Source organism: Solanum pennellii, chromosome 4 (genome assembly GCF_001406875.1).
Source record: "Solanum pennellii chromosome 4, SPENNV200".
Classification (NCBI taxonomy): Eukaryota; Viridiplantae; Streptophyta; class Magnoliopsida; order Solanales; family Solanaceae; genus Solanum; species Solanum pennellii.
The window spans coordinates 13671591-13694070 of record NC_028640.1 but is presented as its reverse complement, the minus strand read 5'-3'; the positions used below and the strand labels follow the sequence as shown (position 1 = coordinate 13694070).

The following is a 22480-nucleotide window of genomic DNA, read 5'->3' as shown; positions in this document are numbered from 1 at the left end:
TATAAATGAACCATCAGACTAACAGTGGTCAAATAGAGAATGAACTTGCATAATTATCTACATGAAGATAAATGATAAGGAAGCAACTGTCAATCAAAATGGAGCAAACTATTTCAAAGGTAGAGAATCATTGTGGCTAGCTCGTTTTCCCAGTTGCTGCCTGCAACAGGGTAAAATAACTTGTAACCCTTCTGATTGGAAAAACTGGCTAGAAACTATCTACTCAAAATAAATTTGAAACACTGTTTTTCCTTTATTAAATCATAAGTATTTAAAACCTACTTTTTCTTATTTATCATCTCTTAATGAGTTTAAAAAGGTCTGAACGAATCTGATATGTAGGAGACTCTTAGCAATGTTCAGATTTATTTAAAATATTATAAAGTAATATACTAACACCTCTCTAGCTCTTTGCGTGCCTTTTTCTCTCACAATTGCAAACTTTCTTCATCTCTTTTCTCAATCAAACACCATTTTTCCCTCTTAAACTGGTAAGCTTTCATAATCCTTTAAAAAAATTTGTATATTAATAATTTTCTTAGGGTGTATTGATGTGTGTCAAGAACACTTGTTGCAACAATATTTTTGGTGTATTGATGTTTATCAAGGTTTTTGAATGAAAAAAAATAGTAGCCATGATTACAAATGGTAACTATGTATGCGTATTTGATGTCTCTTATTAAAATTTTGTGTTACGCCAATAATTTTATTGACCTTTAGTCAACAAAACCACTTGTGAGATAACATTATATATTATTGTTGTTGAACTATGTACATACTTGAGATATTTTATTAAATTATTGTTTTTAGGTCACTAATTTTATTGAAATTTTCTACTATAACATAATACTAACATATTATTATTGTTGAACTATGTATATACTTGAGGTGTTTTAGTAGAATTCCATTTTAGACCACTAATTTTATTGAGACTCTTTTAATCTTCAACTTTGTATAATCAAATCTGCTTGTGAGAGTATATCTTATTATTGTTCAACAATATATACACTTGAGATCTTTATTTTAGGCCATGATTAATATTAAAAATTATTCATTATTCCTTGTATATAGTTTTGACATTAGTATTGTAGTAAAGACTTAACAATTTTTAATTTTTCATTATAATCACTATAGAACTTTTTCTGATATTTTTAAATTTTAAATTTAAGTATTTAAAGTTAATATGCTAGTAATATTTTTGAGAACTAAAACCAAGGTATTTTATTGCAACAAGACACATTTTGTTTTAACTTAAAACTTTTTTCAAGTTATATATTTATTGCTGAGCTATTTATATTCTCTTATTAAAAAATTTTTTAGGCAACTATGTTTATTGAAATTCTTTAGTCTAACTAGCTGATATAAATGATTTCCCAATTATAAATAGGATATTCAAATAATTGTCCTTAACATGAATTATCAATATGATATTTAATTTTCTTTAGTAATCACTATGTTGTATTTTGGAGCCATCAATTTAAAATTTGTTGTTATTCACCATGTTTTATAATGAGCACCCAATTTTTTTTTAGACAAATATATATGTACACACTTCTAATGCGGACACCACCAAAAAAGAGTAGAAAGAAATCAAGTAAACGTTGGGGTAAGTGTCTTACAATAGCTGGCATTTATTTAACATAACAAGGTTTAAGACATATTTCTTTATTATATAATTCTTATTTAATGGTTAAAAATATGTATCTTTTAAGTTGTAATTTGTCATGTTTTGCAGAGAGATGCAATAGAATCTAAATTTAAATAATCAATCATTTGGGCAAATTTGATAGTTGGGGATAGGTATATTGAATTTTAGGGTATGAATGGATTGAACATGATATTCTCCATGTTTACTTTGAAGCAGCACTAAGAGTCTACATGATGATGACAAATCTGATTGATTACATAGACGTAAGAGAATATCCATCAAATTACATATCATAATTCGAGTCTCACATAAGATATGTTCTTTCTAATCTCGTTGGACCTAACATTGATGTATAATTCTCATGTATGGTTAATAGCACTGGACACTTGCTTCTAAATGATGTGTGATTCTCAAAAATAAAATTCAAATATGATATATGAATGTTATTACATAAATTTTAAAAATATAATTCTGATAAATATTGTTATTATACAACTTTTACAAATAATGTTGTTGGAAATTTATGTTCTCTTCAGTTATTATGTCTATTTATATAAAAACAAAAAGCAGTTAAAACATATATGGAGATATCAAAAACAAAAATGATCGAAAAATAAATTACCATCATAAAATGAATAAATAGAATTGATTTAATCATAATGTAAATTGTGAGTATAGTTTTGTTTATTGTTTTTATTCCCTTTTTATAAATTTTCTATGCGATTTGAAGGCGATTAGTAGCATAATATTTCTCAAATCTATGGAAATTTTTCAAAGCGAATTGTGTAAGCTCTTGATAACAAGAGTTACTATTTTCATATTCTTCAACATCTTTCTACTTTTGTAACCAAGATGAGAAGTTAATTTTTCAAAATTACAAGCAGTGTGGCAAGCATATAATATCACAAGTGCCGAAATACACGTCTTATAACAAGGTTTAAATGGAGTCATGACATGGATAATGAAAATTCATAGTCAATCAAAACTTGCTTGAGATTGACGGATAGTAACTAGCATATTATTACTATTGTAATAGTATGATGAGTTTTTATTATAAGAGTACATTATTTGGAATTATAAGTTTAAAGTAGAATGTGTATTATATTTAGAGTAGACGTTTGCTTTGATCCACTTCTCAGCTATATTGTTGCACGCGGTATCCTGTTTGTCCCGCCCATACACTTGAATGGTAGGGCAAGTTTCTTCATATAAGCAGTTGAGCTTCAAAGTGACTTATCCCCTGCATGATATTGGCAATAATATAAAGAAAAATATGACAGAAAAAGTTGTCTACACCATGAAGTGTTACAAAGAAAATACCTCCTACTTGATAACTTCTTCTCGTGCTTTCTTTGTTGACTTGCTTACGACTAGAAGATTTGACTTTCTGTTTGGGTATGCACCGAGGCTTCTTCCACTTGTGCATGCGTGGATACTTCATCTTCGTGTTGAACAAGATCCAATATTATAATTCTTATGTGACCTATTACTTGGTCCCACCTTATATTATATCTGCAGTAAGAAAGCCATATTATAGTATCATAGGCACTAATTACTGTTGACAATTTATATATCACTTGCATTTGAGAATTTTTCTTTGTAATGCCGGTTACATTTTAACTAATTTCGCTAGTACCTGCAACCTTCAGGTAACACAAGTATTTGTTGGGGTTTAGCAAATGTGAATGAGAAAAGAAAAGAGAGAATATGAAAGTGAGGGAACTACTTTGGAGGGAAAATCAAATGAAAAGTCATTTCTCCCATATCGGCAAAAGAAAGGGAAATTGTTGTCCTTATATAGGGAAACACTTCAATTACTTCTTAAAGAGCTAAGAAGAAGATGCCCCCTTGTGTCGTCATCGTCGTCGCTCTCTCGGCTTCGAATTTGGATTTGGCAAATGACGTGATTTATTGATAAATTTTTTGGACAAAATTTATTTAATCACTTTTTGTTAAATCAAATAAATCCTTTTAATATTATCTCTTATAAATTTGCGGGTAACGGTAACATTCCGAAAAGTTGTTACTATTTCCGAAAAGTCGTTACTTTGCGAAAAGTCGTTACTTTCCAAAAAGTCGTTATTTCCTAACAGAAACAATTTTCCAAGAAGTTGTTATTTTTTCCAAAAGACACAACTTTCTGGATAAAACGGGTCTGAACAGATTTCACTGAACAGACACGTTCCTTGCTGAAAATGGCTATAAAAGGAAGTCAATTTTCGATTTTTCAAACACTTAAAAAATTTTCCTTCTCTGCATTTATTTTTCTCTCAAATAAAAATCAAAGTGTCGATCGACTGAGTCTGTGTGACTTGTTGTTTTTCTGAAGTTCGCTGAAGTTAATGAAATTTGAGGTACCGCTATTTCTTTAACAGGTTTAATCCATTTTATCTTGGGAGAAATTAATCCATAACCTTGGGTATAGTGAGGGGATTAAATTTCTCAAGGACAACAGTAGTTTCTGTGGACTCGGATTACTTCTTGTATTTCATGTATTTTTTGCTTCATCTTATTTCTGTTTCTATTTATTAACCTTATAAATACAGGTTACTATAAGAATAAAAATCTTAAGAAATTTAAGAGTTTCTGTATTTGATGTTTCTGTAGATTAAAACCTTTATGGTTTTCTACTCTGCTTGAATTATTAAAATTCATTCGATTAACGATTAAAAGAACATAAAAACTTTATCGTTAAATCAGAAACAGTTTGTGTAAAGATTTGTTCTTTACTACTAGTATTTCAAATACTTAACTTATTTGCCATTTGTGACAGAAATGACTAATTCAAGTCAAACAAATGCTGGAATAGTAAGTGCTGCAACAACATCGGTTGCACATAATCGTTCAAATGCTGCCTTAGCACCGGTTGAGAAACCTGCAAAGTTTTCTGGAGTCGACTTTAAGAGATGGCTGCAAAAAATGTTCTTCTATCTCACTACGTTGAGTCTGCAGAAGTTCATTAATGAGAATGTTCCTGTTATGTCAGATGAAACTCCGGCTGATGAACGATTCTTGGTAACAGAAGCATGGACAGACTCAGATTTTTTGTGTAAAAATTATATTTTGAGTGGTCTGCAAGATGATCTGTACAATGTGTACAGCAATGCCAAAACCTCAAAAGAACTCTGGAATGCTTTAGAAAAGAAGTACAAAACAGAAGATGCCGGAATGAAGAAATTCATTGTGGCAAAATTTCTGGACTATAAGATGATAGACAGTAAGACTGTCGTCACCCAAGTTCAAGAATTGCAGGTCATAATTCATGATATCCTTGCTGATGGTATAAATTTATTTAATGCCTATGTTAGAAATATTAAGTTTTCCCTTAATACTCACATAATCTTTAATGCAGGATTGATTGTGAATGATGCTTTTCAAGTGGCTGTAATTATTGAAAAGTTACCTCCATTATGGAAGGACTTCAAAAATTACTTGAAACACAAACGCAAGGAGATGACTGTTGAAGATCTCATTATAAGGTTGAGAATCGAAGAGGATAATAAGGCTGCAGAAAAGAGGTCACGTGGTAATTCAGCAATAGCTGGAGTAAATTTTGTTAAAGAAGATCCCACAAAATTAAAGAAAAGAAAGAAAGCATCTGGTCCTAAAAGCAGTCCTCCTAAGAAGAAATTCAATGGAAACTGCTTTAACTGTGGTAAACATGGTCATAGGGCTAATGAATGTCGGGGTCAAAAGAAGGACAAGAAAAAGAAGGATCAAGCAAATTGGGCTGAATCCAAAGGAGAAATGGACGATCTCTGTGCAATGCTTTTAGAATGCAACTTGGTTGGAAATCCAAGAGAATGGTGGATAGATTCTGGTGCCTCATGCCATGTTTGTGCCAACAAAGAATTATTTTCATCATATACTCCAACACTTACAGATGAAAAATTATTTATGGCAATCTCCGCTTTTGCAAAAGTGGAAGGAACTGGCAAAGTCCTATTAAAGATGACATCAGGCAAGGTGGTGACTTTGAATAGGGTCTCATATGTTCCAAAATTGAGAAAGAATTTAGTTTCAATTCCAATTCTGACCAATAATGAATTTAAATGTGTATTTGTTTCTGATAAAGTAGTAGTAAGCAAAAATGATATGTATGTAGGAAAAGGCTACCTTAGTGATGGCCTTTTCAAACACAATATAATTTCAGTTGATATGAATAATGATTTTTATTTTTTTTACTTACTTGAGTCTAAATATTTATGGAATGAACGTTTGGAACACGTTAATAATAAAATCTTGCGAAAACTGATTAAATTAAATATTTTGCCAAAATTTGAGTGCAATAAATCAAATTGTCAAATTTGTGTAGAACTAAGTTTGCTAAGCATTCTTATAAATCTGTTGAAAGGAATTAAAATCCTTTAGAATGGATTCACACTGATATTTGTGACATGAAGTGAACACCATCACGTGGTGGGAAAAAGTATTTCATAACTTTTATTGACAATTGCACTAGATATTGTTATGTATATTTGCTAAATGGCAAGGATGAAGCAATACATGCATTTAGGCAATATAAAACTGAAGTTGAAAATCAGTTAGATAAAAAGATTAAAATGATCAGAAGTGATAAAGGTGGAGAATATGAATCTCCATTTGCAGAAATATGTTTAAAAAATGGAATAATCCATCAAACTAGTGCTCCCTACACTCCTCAGTCTAATGGAATTGCCGAAAGGAAAAACCGAACTTTAAAAGAAATGATGAATGCATTACTTATAAGTTCAGGTTTACCACAGAACTTGTGGGGGGAAGTTATCCTTACAGCAAATCAAATACTTAACAGAGTGCCTCAATCAAAGACAAATGTAATTCCATATGACAAATGGAAAGGTAGAAAATCCAATTTGAAATATTTCAAAGTGTGGGGGTGTCTAGCCAAAGTCCAAGTTCCTATACCTAAGAGGGTAAAAATAGGACCTAAGATTGTGGATTGTGTATTCATTTGATATGCCACAAACAGTAAGGCATGTCAATTTTTGGTTCATAAGTCCGAACATCCGGATATTCATGATAATACAGTAATGGAATCAGATAGTGCTGAATTTTTTGAACATATCTATCCGTATAAAACTAGACTTGAGTCATCTAGTGGGGGATCTAAACAACCCAGAGAAGAACCAAAAGAGAATGAACAAAATGAAGAAAGTCCAAGACGCAGTAAACGTCAAGGAAGCAATGTTGTCTAGCGACTCAACCTCTTGGAAGGAGGTTGTTAATAGTTAAATTGAATCAATCTTAAGCAATCATACTTGGGAGTTGGTTGATCCTTCTCCAGGGAACAAACCCTTAAGTTCAAAATGGATCTTTAAAAGGAAGATGAAAGACGATGGAACTATTGAAAAATATAAAGCAAGACTAGTTGTCAAAGGTTTTAGAAAAAAAGAAGGTCTTGATTATTTTGACACATACTCGCCAGTGACTAGGATTACATCAATTTTGATGTTAATTGCACTAGCTTCAGTATACGGTCTTGAAATTCATCAAATGGATGTGAAAACAGCCTTCTTAAATGGAGAGCTTGAAGAAGAAATTTACATTGAATAGCCTGAGGGTTTTGTAGTTCCTGGTAAAGAAAAGAAAGTGTGTGAACTTATTAAGTCACTTTATGGACTAAAACAAGCACCAAAACAATGACATGCAAAATTTGATCAAACCATGTTGTCAAATGGATTTAAGATCAATGAATGTGATAAATGTGTTTACATTAAAGATACTCCAAATCAGGAAGTTATTTTATGCCTATATGTAGATGAGATACTTATAATGAGCAAAGACATTGCTAATATAAAACCTACAAAGTGTATGCTCGCTAGTAAGTTTGATATGAAAGATTTAGGAGTTGCTGATGCGATGTTAGCAATTAAAATTCTTAAAACTCCTAACGGTCTAGCATTGTCTCAAACTCATTAAATTCAAAAGATACTTGAAAAGATAAAAATTTTGGAATTTTAAAAGGGCAAAGACTCCAATTGATGTAAACCTTCATCTTGCAAAGAATAAAGGTGAAAGTCAGTCTCAATTGGACTATGCTAGCGTATTGGGAAGCTTAATGTAAGTCGTGAATTGTACACGACCAGACATAGCTTGCGCTATCAGTAAACTGAGTCGATACACAAGTAATCCTAATCAAAATCATTGGTTGGCAATGAAGATAGTTTTGGGATACTTAGATGACACTCAAAACTATGCTTTACATTACAACAAATATCCATCCGTTCTTGAAGGTTATAGTGATGCGAATTGGATTATTGGGTCAACTGAAACAAAATCCACAAGTGGATACGTTTTTTACTATTGGTGGAGGAGCAACATCTTGGAAATCATCCAAACAAAAATGTATAGCTCCCTCTACAATGGAGTCTGAATTCATTGCTTTAGACAAGGCAGGTGAAGAAGCTGAATGGCTCTGGAATTTCTTAGAAGATATTCCATTTTGGCCCAAACCAATGGCCCAATATGCATACATTTTGATAGTGAAGCTGCAATAGGAAGGGATGGAAGCATTATGTATAACGGTAAGTCTCGTCACATAAGACGAAGACATAACTCTGTGAGACAACTACTCTCCAGTGGAATTATCACAATTGACTATGTGAAGTCAATAGATAATGTGTCGGATCCACTTACAAAAGGCCTAAATAGAGAGGGAGTTGAGAAATCATCGACGGGAATGGGACTATGGCTGAGAACAAGTCATCGTGGCGGTAACTCTACCTAGAAGACTAGATATTCCAACATCTAGGTTCAAGGAGATAAAACAAAGTCATTGATGACGGTTCAACAATGTCAAGAAAAAAAATATTATTATTTTATGGTCCATTCTCATGATGAGACAATGTTTAGTAACCAGGATAAAGACATAAGGACTTTTTAATGGTTTCTAAGTTTGATACAGGTAATATCAAATGGTGTATCTATGGGATAACATATTTAGAAATCACCATGTAAGTGTGAAGTGTAAGCCGCTTCAGCGAGAATCCGGTAAGGCAAGTTCTTTAAGCACTTACTATCCAAGATGTGTTCATGGCTGAAACGAACAAAACAATGAGAACTAAGAACAGTTCAAGGGTGGATTGTGTGACATATGTTGTCTAGGTATACACTAAATGTCGACGGTTCAAAGATATCAAATCTACCAATTGACGGAGTATATCCGATATATGTTCACTACAGAAAGTTTAAAAGGAATCCCACTTATCCAGATGCGATTAACCTTTACCTACAAGACACACAAGTTTTTTCATGCATATGTTTTAATAATTGCCTTTCACATTCATGTGGGGGATTGTTGGGGTTTAGCAAGTGTGAATGGGAAAAGAAAAGAGAGAATATGAAAAGTGAGGGAACTTCTTTGGAGGGAAAATGAAAAGTCACTTGCAAAGTGCAAATAAAAAGTCATTTCTCCAATATCGGCAAAAAAGAAAGGGAAATTGTTGTTCTTATATAAGGAAACATTTCCATTACTTCTTAAAAAGCTAAGAAAAAAATGCCCCCTCGCGCCGTCGTCGTCACTTGCTCGGCCTCGGCCTCGGCTTCGACTTCGGCTTTGGATTTGGATTAGGATTTGCGGCTTCGGATTTGGATTTGGATTTGGATTTGGATTTGGCAAATGATGTGATTGATTGATAAATTTTTTGGACAAAATTTATTTAATCACTTTTTGTTAAATCAAATAAATCCTTTTAATATTATCTCTTATAAATTTGCGGGTAATGGTAACATTCCGAAAAGTTGTTACTATTTCTGAAAAGTCGTTACTTTCCAAAAAGTCGTTATTTCCTAACAGAAACAATTTTCCAAGAAGTTGTTATTTTTTCCAAAAGACACAACTTTCTGGATAAAATGGGTCTGAACAGATTTCACTGAATAGACACGTTCTTTGCTGAAAATGGCTATAAAAGGAAGTCAATTTTCGATTTTTCAAACACTAAAAAATTTTTCCTTCTCTGCATTTATTTTCCTCTCAAATAAAAATCAAAGTGTCGATCGACTGAGTCAGTGTGACTTGTTGTTGTTCTGAAGTTCGCTGAAGTTAATGAAATTTGAGGTACCGCTATTTCTTTAACAGGTTTAATCCATTTTATCTTAGGAGAAATTAATCCATAACCTTGGGTACAGTGAGGGGATTAAATTTCTTAAGGACAAACAGTAGTTTCTGTGGACTCGGATTACTTCTTGTATTTTATGTATTTTCTGCTTCATCTTATTTCTGTTTCTATTTATTAACCTTATAAATATAGGTTACTATAAGAATAACAATCTTAAGAAATTTAAGAGTTTCTGTATTTGAGGTTTCTGGAGATATGGTTTTCTACTCTGCTTGAATTTTTAAAATTCATTCGATTAACGATTAAAAGAACATAAAAACTTTATTGTTAAATCAGCAACAGTTTGTGTAAAGATTTGTTCTTTACTGCTAGTATTTCAAATACTTATTTTATTTGCCATTTGTGACAGAAAAAAATTATTAATTCAAGTCAAACAAATGCTGGAAAAGTAAGTGCTGCAACAACATCGGTTGCACATAATCGTTCAAATGCTGCCTTAGCGCCGGTTGAGAAACCTGCAAAGTTTTCTGGAGTCGACATTAAGAGATGGCAACAAAAAATGTTCTTCTATCTCACTACGTTGAGTCTGAAGAAGTTCATTAATGAGAATGTTCCTGTTATGTCAGATGAAACTCCGGCTGATGAACGATTCTTGGTAACAGAAGCATGGACAGACTCAGATTTATTGTGTAAAAATTATATTTTGAGTGGTCTGCAAGATCATCTGTACAATGTGTACAGCAATGCCAAAACCTCAAAAAAACTCTGGGATGCTTTAGAAAAGAAGTACAAAACAGAAGATGTCGGAATGAAGAAATTCATTGTGGCAAAATTTCTGGACTATCAGATGATAGACAATAAGACAGTCGTCACCCAAGTTCCAGAATTGCAGGTCATAATTCATGATATCCTTGCTGAAGGTATAAATTTATTTAATGCCTACGTTAGAAATATTAAGTTTTCCCTTAATACTCTCATAATCTTTAATGTAGTATTAATTGTGAATGATGCTTTTCAAGTGACTGTAATTATTGAAAAGTTACCTCCATTATGGAAGACTTCAAAAATTACTTGAAACATAAACGCACGGAGATGACTGTTGAAGATCTCATAGTAAGGTTGAGAATCGAAGAGGATAATAAGGCTGCAGAAAAGAGGTCACGTGGTAATTCAGCAATAGCTGGAGTAAATTTTGTTGAAGAAGATCCCACAAAATTAAAGAAAAGAAAGAAAGCATCTGGTCCAAAAAGCAATCCTCCTCCGAAGAAATTCAATGGAAACTGCTTTAACTGTGGTAAACATGGTCATAGGGATAATGAATGTCGGGGTCCAAAGAAGGACAAGAAAAAAAAGGATCAAGTAAATTTGGCTGAATCCAAAGGAGAAATGGTCGATCTCTTTGCAATGCTTTCAGAATGTAACTTGGTTGGAAATCCAAGAGAATGGTGGATAGATTCTGGTGCCTCATGCCATGTTTGTGTCAACAAAGAATTATTTTCATCATATACTCCAGCACTTACAGATGAAAAATTATTTATGGCAATCTCCGCTTTTGCAAAAGTGGAAGGAACTGGCAAAGTCCTATTAAAGATGACATCAGGCAAGGTGGTGACTTTGAATAGGGTCTCATATGTTCCATAATTGAGAAAGAATTTAGTTTCAATTCCAGTTCTCACCAAGAATGAATTTAAATATGTTGTTGTTTCTGATAAAGTAGTAGTAAGCAAAAATGATATGTATGTAGGAGATGACCTTTTCAAACTCAATGTAATTGTAGTTGATATGAATAAATATTTTTATTCTTCTTACTTGCTTGAGTCTAAATGTTTATGGCATGAACGTTTGGGACACGTTAATAACAAAACCTTGCGAAAACTGATTAAATTAAATATTTTGCCAAAATTTGAGTGCAATAAAAAAAACATCAAATTTGTGTTGAATCTAAGTATGCTAAGCATTCTTATAAATCAGTTGAAAGGAATTCAAATCCTTTAGAATGGATTCACACTGATATTTGTGACATGAAGTCAACACCATCACGTGGTGGGAAAGAGTATTTCATAACTTTTATTGAGGATTGCACTAGATATTGTTATGTATATTTGTTAAATAGAAAGGATGAAGCAATAGATGCATTTAGGCAATATAAAACTGAAGTTGAAAATAAGTTAGATAAAAAGATCAAAATGATCAGAAGTGATAGAGGTGGAGAATATGAATCTCCATTTGAAGAAATATGTTTAGAAAATAGAATAATCCATCAAACTAGTGCTCCTTACACTCCTCAGTCTAATGGAATTGCCGAAAGGAAAAACCGAACTATAAAAGAAATAATGAATGTATTACATATAAGTTCAGGTTTACCACAGAACTTGTGGGGGGAAGCTATCCTTACAGCAAATCAAATACTTAACAGAGTGCCTCACTCAAACACAAATGTAATTCCATATGAGAAATGGAAAGGTAGAAAACCCAATTTGAAATATTTCAAAGTGTGGGGGTGTCTAGCCAAAGTCCAAGTTCCTATACCTAAGAGGGTAAAAATAGGACCTAAGACTGTGGATTGTGTATTCATTGGATATGCCACAAACAGTAAGGCATGTCGATTTTTGGTTCATAAGTCCGAACATCCGGATATTCATGATAATACAGTAATGGAATCAGATAGTGCTTAATTTTTTGAACATATTTATCCGTATAAAACTAGATTTGAGTCATCTAGTGGGGGATCTAAACAACCCAGAGAAGAACGAAAAGAGAATGAACAAAATGAAGAAAGTCCAAGACGCAGTAAACGTCAAGGAAGCAATGTTGTCTAGCGACTCAACCTCTTGGAAGGAGGCTGTTAATAGTGAAATTGAATCAATCTTAAGCAATCATACTTGGGAGTTGGTTGATCTTACTCCTGGGAACAAACCCTTGGGTTCAAAATGGATCTTTAAAAGGAAGATGAAAGACGATGGAACTATTGACAAATATAAACCAAGACTTGTTGTCAAAGGTTTTAGAAAAAAAGAAGGTCTTGATTATTTTGACACATACTCGCCAATGACTAGGATTACATCAATTCGGATGTTGATTGCACTACCTGCAGTATACGGTCTTGAAATTCATCAAATGGATGTGAAAACAGCCTTCTTAAATGGAGAGCTTGAAGAAGAAATTTACATAGAATAGCCTGAGGGTTTTGTAGTTCCTGGTAAAGAAAAGAAAGTGTGTACACTTATTAAGTCACTTTATGGACTAAAACAAGCACCAAAACAATGGCATGCAAAGTTTTATCAAACCATGTTGTCAAATGGATTTAAGATCAATGAATGTGATAAATGTGCTTACATTAAAAATACTCCTAATTAGAAAGTTATTATGCCTATATGTAAATGACATGCTTATAATGAGCAAAGACATTGCTAATATAAAAGCTATTAAGTGTATGCTCGCTAGTAAGTTTGATTTGAAAGATTTAGGAGTTGCGGATGCGATATTAGAAATTAAAATTCTTAAAACTTCTAACGCTCTAGCATTGTTTCAAACTCATTAAATTCAAAAGATACTTGAAAAGATAAAATTTTGGAATTTAAAAAGGGCAAAGACTCCAATTGATGTAAACCTTCATCTTGCAAAGAATAAATGTGAAAGTCAGTCTCAATTGGACTATGCTAGCGTATTGGGAAGCTTAATGTAAGTCATGAATTGTACACGACCAGACATAGCTTGCGCTTTCAGTAAACTGAGTCGATACACAAGTAATCCTAATCAAAATCATTGGTTGGCAATGAAGAGAGTTTTGGGATACTTAGATGACAATCAAAACTATGCTTTACATTGCAACAAATATCCATCCGTTCTTGAAGGTTATAGTGATGCAAATTGGATTATTGGATCAACTGAAACAAAATCCACAAGTGGATACGTTTTTACTATTGGTGGAGGAGCAACATCTTGGAAATCATCCAAACAAAAATGTATAGCTCCCTCTACAGTGGAGTCTGAATTCATTGCTTTAGACAAGGCAGGTGAAGAAGCTGAATGGCTCCGGAATTTATTAGAAGATTTTCCATTTTGGCCCAAACCAATGGCCCTATTTGCATACATTCTGATAGTCAAGCTGCAACAGGAAGGGCTGGAAGCATTATGTATAACGGCAAGTCTTGTCACATAAGACGAAGACATAACTCTGTGAGACAACTACTCTCTAGTGGAATTATCACAATTGACTATGTGAAGTCAAAAGATAATGTGTCGGATCCACTTACAAAAGGCCAAAATAGAGAGGGAGTTGAGAAATCATCGACGGGAATGGGACTATGGCCGAGAACAAGACATCGTGGCGGTAACTCTACCTAGAATACTGGAGATCCCAATATCTAGGTTCAAGGAGATAAAACAAAGTCATTGATGACGGTTCAACATTGTAAAGAAAAAAAAATTATTATTATTTTATGGTCCATTCTCATGAAGAGACAATGTTTAGTAACCAGGATAAAGACATAAGGACTTTTTAATGGTTTCTAAGTTTGATACAGGGAATATCAAATGGTGTATCTATGGGATAACACATTTAGAAATCACCTATGTAAGTGTGAAGTGTAAGCCGCTTCAAAGAGAATCCGGTAGGACCAGTTCTTTAAGCACTTACTATCCAAGATGTGTTCATGGCTGAAACGAACAAAACAATGAGAACTAAGAACAGTTCAAGGGTTGGATGTGTGACATATGTTGTCTAGGTATACACCAAAGCTCGACGGTTTAAAGATATCAAATCTACCGATTTACCGAGTATATCCGATATATGTTCACTACGGAAAGTTTAAAGGGAAACCTACTTATCCAGATGCAATTAACCTTTACCCACAAGACACACAAGTTTTTTCATGCATATGTTTTAATAATAGCCTTCCCCATTCATGTGAGGGATTGTTGGGGTTTAGCAAGTGTGAATGGGAAAGAAAAGAGAGAATATGAAAAGTGAGGGAACTACTTTGGAGGGAAAATGAAAAGTCATTTGCAAAGTGCAAATGAAAAGTCATTTCTCCCATATCGGCAAAAGAAAGGAAAATTGTTGTCCTTATATAAGGAAACACTTCCATTACTTCTTAAAGAGCTAAGAAGAAGATGCCCCCTCGCGCCGTCGTCGTAGTCGCTCGGCCTCGGCCTCGGCTTTGGCTTTGGCTTTGGCTTTGGCTTTGGCTTTGGATTTGGATTTGGCAAATGACGTGATTGATAGATAAATTTTTTGGACAAAATTTATTTAATCAGTTTTTGTTAAATCAAATAAATCCTTTTAATATTATCTCTTACAAATTTGCGGGTAACGGTAAACATTCCGAAAAGTTGTTACTCTTTTCGAAAAGTCGTTACTCTTTCCGAAAAGTCGTTACTTTCCCAAAAGTCGATACTTTCCAAAAAGTCGTTATTTTCTTAACAGACACAATTTTCCGATAAGTTGTTATTTTTTTCTAAAAGACACAACTTTCTGGATAAAACGGGTCTGAACAGATTTCACTGAACAGACACGTTCCTTGCTGAAAATGGCTATAAAAGGAAGTCAATTTTCAATTTTTCAAACACTAAAAGATTTTTCCTTCTCTGCAATTATTTTTCTCTCAAATAAAAATCAAAGTGTCGATCGACTGAGTCTCTGTGACTTGTTGTTGTTTGGATGTTCGCTAAAGTTAAAGAAATTTGAGGTACCGCTATTTCTTTAACAGGTTTAATCCGTTTTATCTTGGGAGAAATTAATCCATAACCTTGGGTACAGTGAGGGATTAAATTTCTTAAGGACAGACAGTAGTTTCTGTGGACTCGGATTACTTCTTGTATTTTATGTATTTTCTGCTTCATCATATTTCTGTTTCTGTTTATTAACCTTATAAATACAGGTTACTATAAGAATAACAGTATTGACTAACCCGAGACATCATGGCTCTAGTTGAGTACAAACTATAGCAAATAAAGTTGAGTGTCATTCCCCTCTTTCCAGACATGATTGTACTCCTTGTTGGGAAAACACGGATAAACACAAACATATATAAGGTAAAAGTAATGGAAATAAAATGGGAAAATAACAACACCAAAAATTTTACGTGGAAACCCTTCTGAATAAGAGAAAAAACCACGGGCCAAGAGGAGCAACTGATATTACTATAGTAAGGAATTTGACACTGTGTAGTCACGAATACAATAGTCAAAGTGATTACTAAACACTCAAAAGGAACAACACTCTTTCGGTTTACATCTTACTAAAATACCGCTCACACTCTATTTTTCTTCATAGATTATTTTTGTTGTATAGTCTATGGAATACCTCACTTTGCTGTCAAAATGTTTTTTCTCTCTAATTTTGTGTGTTCTACAAATGAGCAATAATGCTCTATTCATAGAAGGATAAAACCATGTCAATTTCACTAATGACATAGGTAAATATAGCAAAGTCAAAAATGGTTGCAAATCTTACCAATTTGCCAACCACCAAATCTTTTATTTTCAACTCCAATTACTATTCCTTTTTAACAATTTCTTGTAGCAACTAAATAGCTAAAGTTGACCAAAGAATGAGAGCGAAGATAAAAACAGCAGTAAAGAATAAGAAATGAGATTGACAGACTCATACCAAATTTAGAAGCATCTATTCTGTTTTGGAAAACAGAAAAAAGCATATGCCAATAGGAATCACTTTTCTCCCCCTTGTTTGTTGTATCATAAGAAACTTAAGTTACCATGAAACTTTGAGACTTGGCAACCAAAAAGATACAACATTTTGCATCTCCACATAGACAACGAACAGTTGCACCCGCGTACCACTCAAAATAATAATTAATTGTGAGCTCCTTTCCAAGAGGTATATTCTTTATTACAAATATTCCTAATGTTGTTTCCCCTAAAACAGTCCATTTCCACTTTTCACAATTTGGTCGACTGGGAAATTCAACAACATATGTGCCACAGACTGACCAACGTCTCTATCTTAATAATTTCACTTTTCATCAAATTGACAATCGTTGATTCAACACTTACCATGAATGATTTAGGAATATTGCAAAATTTCCCTTCCTTGTACAGACAATGACATAATAAGCATCTACTGAAACTATTGACAACCATCTCTAATGTCGATAACTTACCATGAGCTTCATTAAGATGAGACCGTTCTTTTGCTGCTTCAGATGAAATCACTTCTCCGCATTATTCAATGATGAACTGTCCTGACTGATAATGTAAAGAGTTTTAAAAAATACAATTAACTATATTATAGTATATACATAATTACCTTTATATTATCATCGGCTGAAAGACCCCAACCATGTCCGTTAGTCCTGAATATATAACATAGTTTTTGCATATTCAGGTTTCTGGAATATCTGTTGTATGTTTATAAATCGGTAAAGACCATTTTGAAAGTATATATACTAATAAAGAGAAACAATACATAAATGTTTCAACTAATTAAGTGAATCATCTAATTTACCTGATTTTCGCAAATCTCACCATTCTGACATTATCCTGTGTGTTGGTTAGTACATTTAAGCATCTTTCTACACATGCACTTTTAGGATCATTCGTATCATACTTGCATTTGACAAATAACAATATCATCTTCTTTGAGTATCTTATGTCTATAAGACGACATTAGAACGATCCAGTTAAAATTGACCAACTAAAGCAAAGTTGAGTGATAATTGAAAACCACATGTTTTTCTATTAGCGGCTTATGAAAACAGTGACAATAACCAACATTTTTTGCGTAGCTACGGATATCTGAGGTGATAATTTCTAATAACAGATAGTATTAAATAATATTAGTATTTACTGTGTACTAATCCTAGTCCTATTAGGATTAGTACTCCTTAATCCTAGTCCTATTAGGATTAGTACTCCTTCCTATATCTCCTATATATATCTCCCATGTATTCCCTTATTAGGTTAATACTTCAATACAATCAATATTCCTTCATGGTATCAAGAGCCAGAAAACCTAGATCTTCTTTTCTCTAGGTTTTTTTCACTCTTTAGGGCACCGATCGTTCCCTCTCTTCTCTTGGGCAGCGGCAGCCATGACAACCGAGGTGGATCCTCTCGATTCACTTCCTTCTGGCGTTAAACTCCTTCTCAGGCATCTTCATGCCCTGATTCCCGAAAAATTATCAGACATAAATTACCCTACATGGAAAATCACCGTTCTTACAGCCCTTGAGGCCAATTACCTTCTCAAATACGTCGATGGAAGCACAGAACCGCCGCCGGCAGTCATCACCGCCACGGACAAATCAGAAAAAACCAATCCGGCCCATGCCGCCTGGAAAGCCGTGGATGGCCAGATCCGATCATGTTTGATTGCGGTCATCTCTCCCACGGTTCAGAAACACGTCCGATCCTACACAACTGCTTCAGCCCTGTGGACGGCCCTCGCAACACGCTATGCATCAATTTCCCACTCTCATATTTTTCAATTGCGTGATCGTCTCCACACAATTACCAAAGGAACGAAAACTATGGCGGAGTATTTAGACGAGGTCTCCACCATCATCACAGCCCTCGACACCGTGAACGAAATCATTCCCGAAAAAGATCTCGTCATGTGCGTCGTTCGGGGGCTCCCATCAGCTTACTCCTCCATTAAACAGGCAGTTCGCATCAGTCCAACGCCCGTTGACCTGGCTACTCTCTCCTCGTGGCTAAAAAGTGAAGAAATCAACGTGGATCTGGAGAGCAAACTTCTTCTCCGAGAAGCCGCTGTTATGGAGCCGGCCACCGCCCTCACCGCAAGCCAGAACTATCGCGGGGGGCGTGGTGGCGGCCGGCAGGGGAGCCGCCATGGCTACGGCAGAAACAGCGGAGGCCGCGGGCGCGGCGGTCGGCAGGGCAGTCGTCCGCCGTACGACGGTCAGCAGCACGGCAGCAACAACAGCCTGCACTCCTTCGGCAGCGGCGGGCAGTCATCTTCCAGCGGCGGGCAGGGCACTTACGAGCGGGATCGTCCAACTTGTCAAATCTGTCAGAAAACAGGACACACCGCTGTTCGTTGCTGGTTTCGGTATGAGGAGAGCCGAAATAGTGATAACCGTGCCAATTATGCATCTCAAGCCGGCCCTTCCTCTGAATGGCTGTTGGATACTGGGGCCAACATGCACGTTACTTCTGATCTATCCAAGCTTAACGCTCCAAATCCATATCATGGCTCCAATGGTATTACTGTTGGCAACGGTGAGTCCCTTAATATTTCTCACACTGGCACGGGTACCATTAAAACCCCCACCGCTATCTTTCACCTAGGTAACCTTACCCACGTCCCTTCTATTAAATCCAATCTCCTTTCAGTTCACCAATTCACAAAAGACAATAATTGCTCACTCTTGTTCACCTCTAATGATTTTCAGATCCTAGACAATACTACCAAGAGGGTGATTTTTCAGGGCCCCTGTGAGCATGGTCTGTACGTTCTTCCTGGCACAAGTTCGTCTGCCCACCCAGTTTCAGAAAGCGTTCCTGTGGCTCCGGTGGCTCTTTCGGCTGATGGCCACAGTCTGTTGTGGCACAGTCGTCTGGGTCACCCGTCTACTCAAATAATAAATTCTTTAATGTCTCAATTAGGTTTTTCTTCCATTCATGTAAACAATTGTGACTCCTGTTCAATTGCTAAATCTCATAAATTACCTTTTACTTTATCTGAGAAGCGTAAAACTGCACCTTTTCAACTTATTCATTCTGACCTATGGGGTCCTACTGCTGTTCCTTCATTTGCTGGTTTTCGCTATTATATTTGTTTTGTGGATGATTTTACAAAATACACTTGGTTGTACCCACTAAAACACAAATCACAGGCATACACCACCTTTGTCACTTTTGAAAAAATGGTCAAAACACAATTCAATTCTCATGTTAAACTTTTTCGAAGTGACAATGGAAAGGAATATGTCAATAACATCTTTGGCCAGTTTCTGCAATCCCTGGGAATTATACATCAAACCTCCTGTCCATACACTCCCGAACAGAATGGGGTGGCTGAGCGTAAGCATCGCCATCTCATTGAAACGGTGGTTACTCTTCTACATCAATCTCATCTCCCTGTCTCCTTTTGGGTAGAAGCTCTAGCCACCGCAAACTACCTCATTAACAGAATGCCCAGTCACACTCTCTCCAACAAATCACCCTATCAACTCCTTTACCAAGAACTTCCCAATTATACCAACCTCCGCGTCTTTGGGTGTCTTGCCTACCCTTGGCTACGCCCTCATATTACTCACAAATTACAACCCCGATCCCGTCCTTGTATTTTTTTGGGCTATCATCCTACCTCCAAGGGTTATCGCTGTCTTGACCCACAAACTCATAAAGTCTACATATCTCGTCATGTCAAATTTGTCGAAAATGAGTTTCCCTACGAGTCTATTTCCTCCTCCACAAATACATCATTCATTGGCGTCCTTCCCCTTTTTCCAACATACTCACAGGGTCCCTCACCACCTTCCCCCACACCTCCACCCACTACCCAACCACCCCTCATCACCCCTTCGACCGTCACCCACAATACACCCGCAACCACCACCCACACTCACAACCAACCCGAACCACCCCATACCCACAACATCTCCAGCCCGATCCGTTTTGGGTCCTTCCCGGCCACCCCCGAATCACCACCGCCCGTGCCACCCCCCAATACTCATCCCATGTTAACCCGTGGCAAAGCCGGTATCTTTAAACCCAAAACCTTTCAGGCTACCATACTACCAAATACACCCCTTCCCGATAGTGAACCAACAACCTACTCTGTTGCCTCAAAAAATGCTTATTGGCGTCATGCTATGGATGACGAGTTTAAGGCTTTGACTGATCAGAAAACTTGGGTTCTTGTACCTAAGCCCCATGGGCGGCACCCAGTGGGCTGTAAATGGGTGTACAAAATTAAACACAATGCGGATGGCAGTATTTCCAGGTACAAGGCTCGTTTGGTTGCTAAAGGCTACAATCAGGAGTATGGGCTTGATTACTCCGAGACATTCAGTCCTGTTATTCGGCAGGAAACCATTCGCCTGGTACTGTCACTCGCCGTGCGCAACAATTGGCTCATCAATCAGTTGGATGTTTCCAATGCTTTTCTTCATGGCATGCTTGATGAAACTATCTACATGACGCAACCACCGGGCTATGTTGATCCCCGCTTCCCTCAACATGTTTGCAAACTCCAGAAGTCTCTGTATGGGCTCAAGCAAGCCCCCCGTGCTTGGTACACACGTCTGAAAACGTTCCTCCAGGGACTCGGCTTCACGTGTTGCGTACACGACACGAGTCTGTTTACTCGACATTCAGCACACGGTACAGTCATTCTTCTTGTCTATGTAGATGATATCATTATTACAGGCTCTACTGCAGCTCTCATTCAGGATGTCACTCGAGCTATGCATACTACCTTCAAAATGAAGGACCTTGGCCCGTTACATTATTTTCTGGGAATGGAGGTTTCTCGGACAGGCAGCGGCTTGTTTCTTCATCAGTCAAAATATGCTCGAGATCTGTTGCAGAAAGCTGGACTGGAAAAATGCACCAGTCAACCAACACCGATGGCAGTCTCTTCGTCTACGAATGGAGCCGACACCCCCTTTGCCGATATCACCCACTTCCGCAGCCTCATTGGGGCTCTACAGTATCTGGCCATTACCCGTCCTGACATCCAGTTTGCTGTCAACCGAGTTGCTCAGCGCATGCATCAACCAAGTGAACATGATTACCATTGTCTAAAACGCATTCTCAGGTACATTTTTGGCACTCTTGGTCGTGGTTTACTCATTCGACCCGGGGACTTGGAGCTTCGGGGTTTCTCAGATTCAGATTGGGCGAATGATAAAAATGACAGAAAATCTACATCGGGGTTTCTCGTTTTTTTGGGGCCGAACCTGATCTCCTGGTGTACAAAAAAACAACCCAAGGTCTCTCGGTCCTCGACTGAAGCTGAATACCGCGCCCTTGCTCTTCTTGCTGCTGAGACCATGTGGGTCACATATATTCTTCGCGAACTCCGCGCCACTCACACTGTTCCTGCTTTCTATTGTTACAACAAATCAACCATCTGTGTGGCCAAGAATTCCGTCCTACACACCAGAATGAAGCATGTTGATACCGATTGTCTCTTTGTTCGCGATGAAGTTCAGGCCGGCACCATGACTGTGCAGTATGTACCCACTAATGAACAACCGGCTGATATTCTCACCAAGCCTCTCGCGAGCCGACAGCACGATTACCTCAGTTCCAAGCTTCTGTTCGCTTCCGCTCAGCTCAGCTTGAGGGGGGATAATAACAGATAGTATTAAATAAATAGTATTAAATAATATTAGTATTTACTGTGTACTAATCCTAGTCCTATTAGGATTAGTACTCCTTAATCCTAGTCCTATTAGTACTCTTTCCTATATCTCCTATATATATATCTCCCATATATTCCCTTATTAGGTTAATACTTCAATACAATCAATATTCCTTCATTTTCAACCCATATAAGGACATGAAACTATTTTACCCACATTAAGTTAAATGAATCACTCATATGTTCTTTCCTTATCTTAAATGGGTTAATATGGTCTTTAACCTATTTAAGATCATATAAATATGAACAAAATTAGTTAACATGAGAATACACATCCAGAGGCAGGCATGGGGTGGTGTTAATTTTTTTTCTTCTGAAATACAGATTTCTATTGTTTTTGGAAAATTAAAAAAAAAATTAGGGGTAGGTTGGTGGAGAAGGGGTGAAGGGGGGGTGGAGGGTAGGTTGGTAGAGGGG

At 36.0% G+C, this 22480-nt stretch overlaps 1 pseudogene; it reads right to left on the bottom strand.

The window, feature by feature from the left end:
- Positions 1 to 2871: 2871 nt before the first annotated feature.
- Positions 2872 to 22480, bottom strand: part of LOC114076855 — a 21724-nt pseudogene continuing 2115 nt past the window's right edge.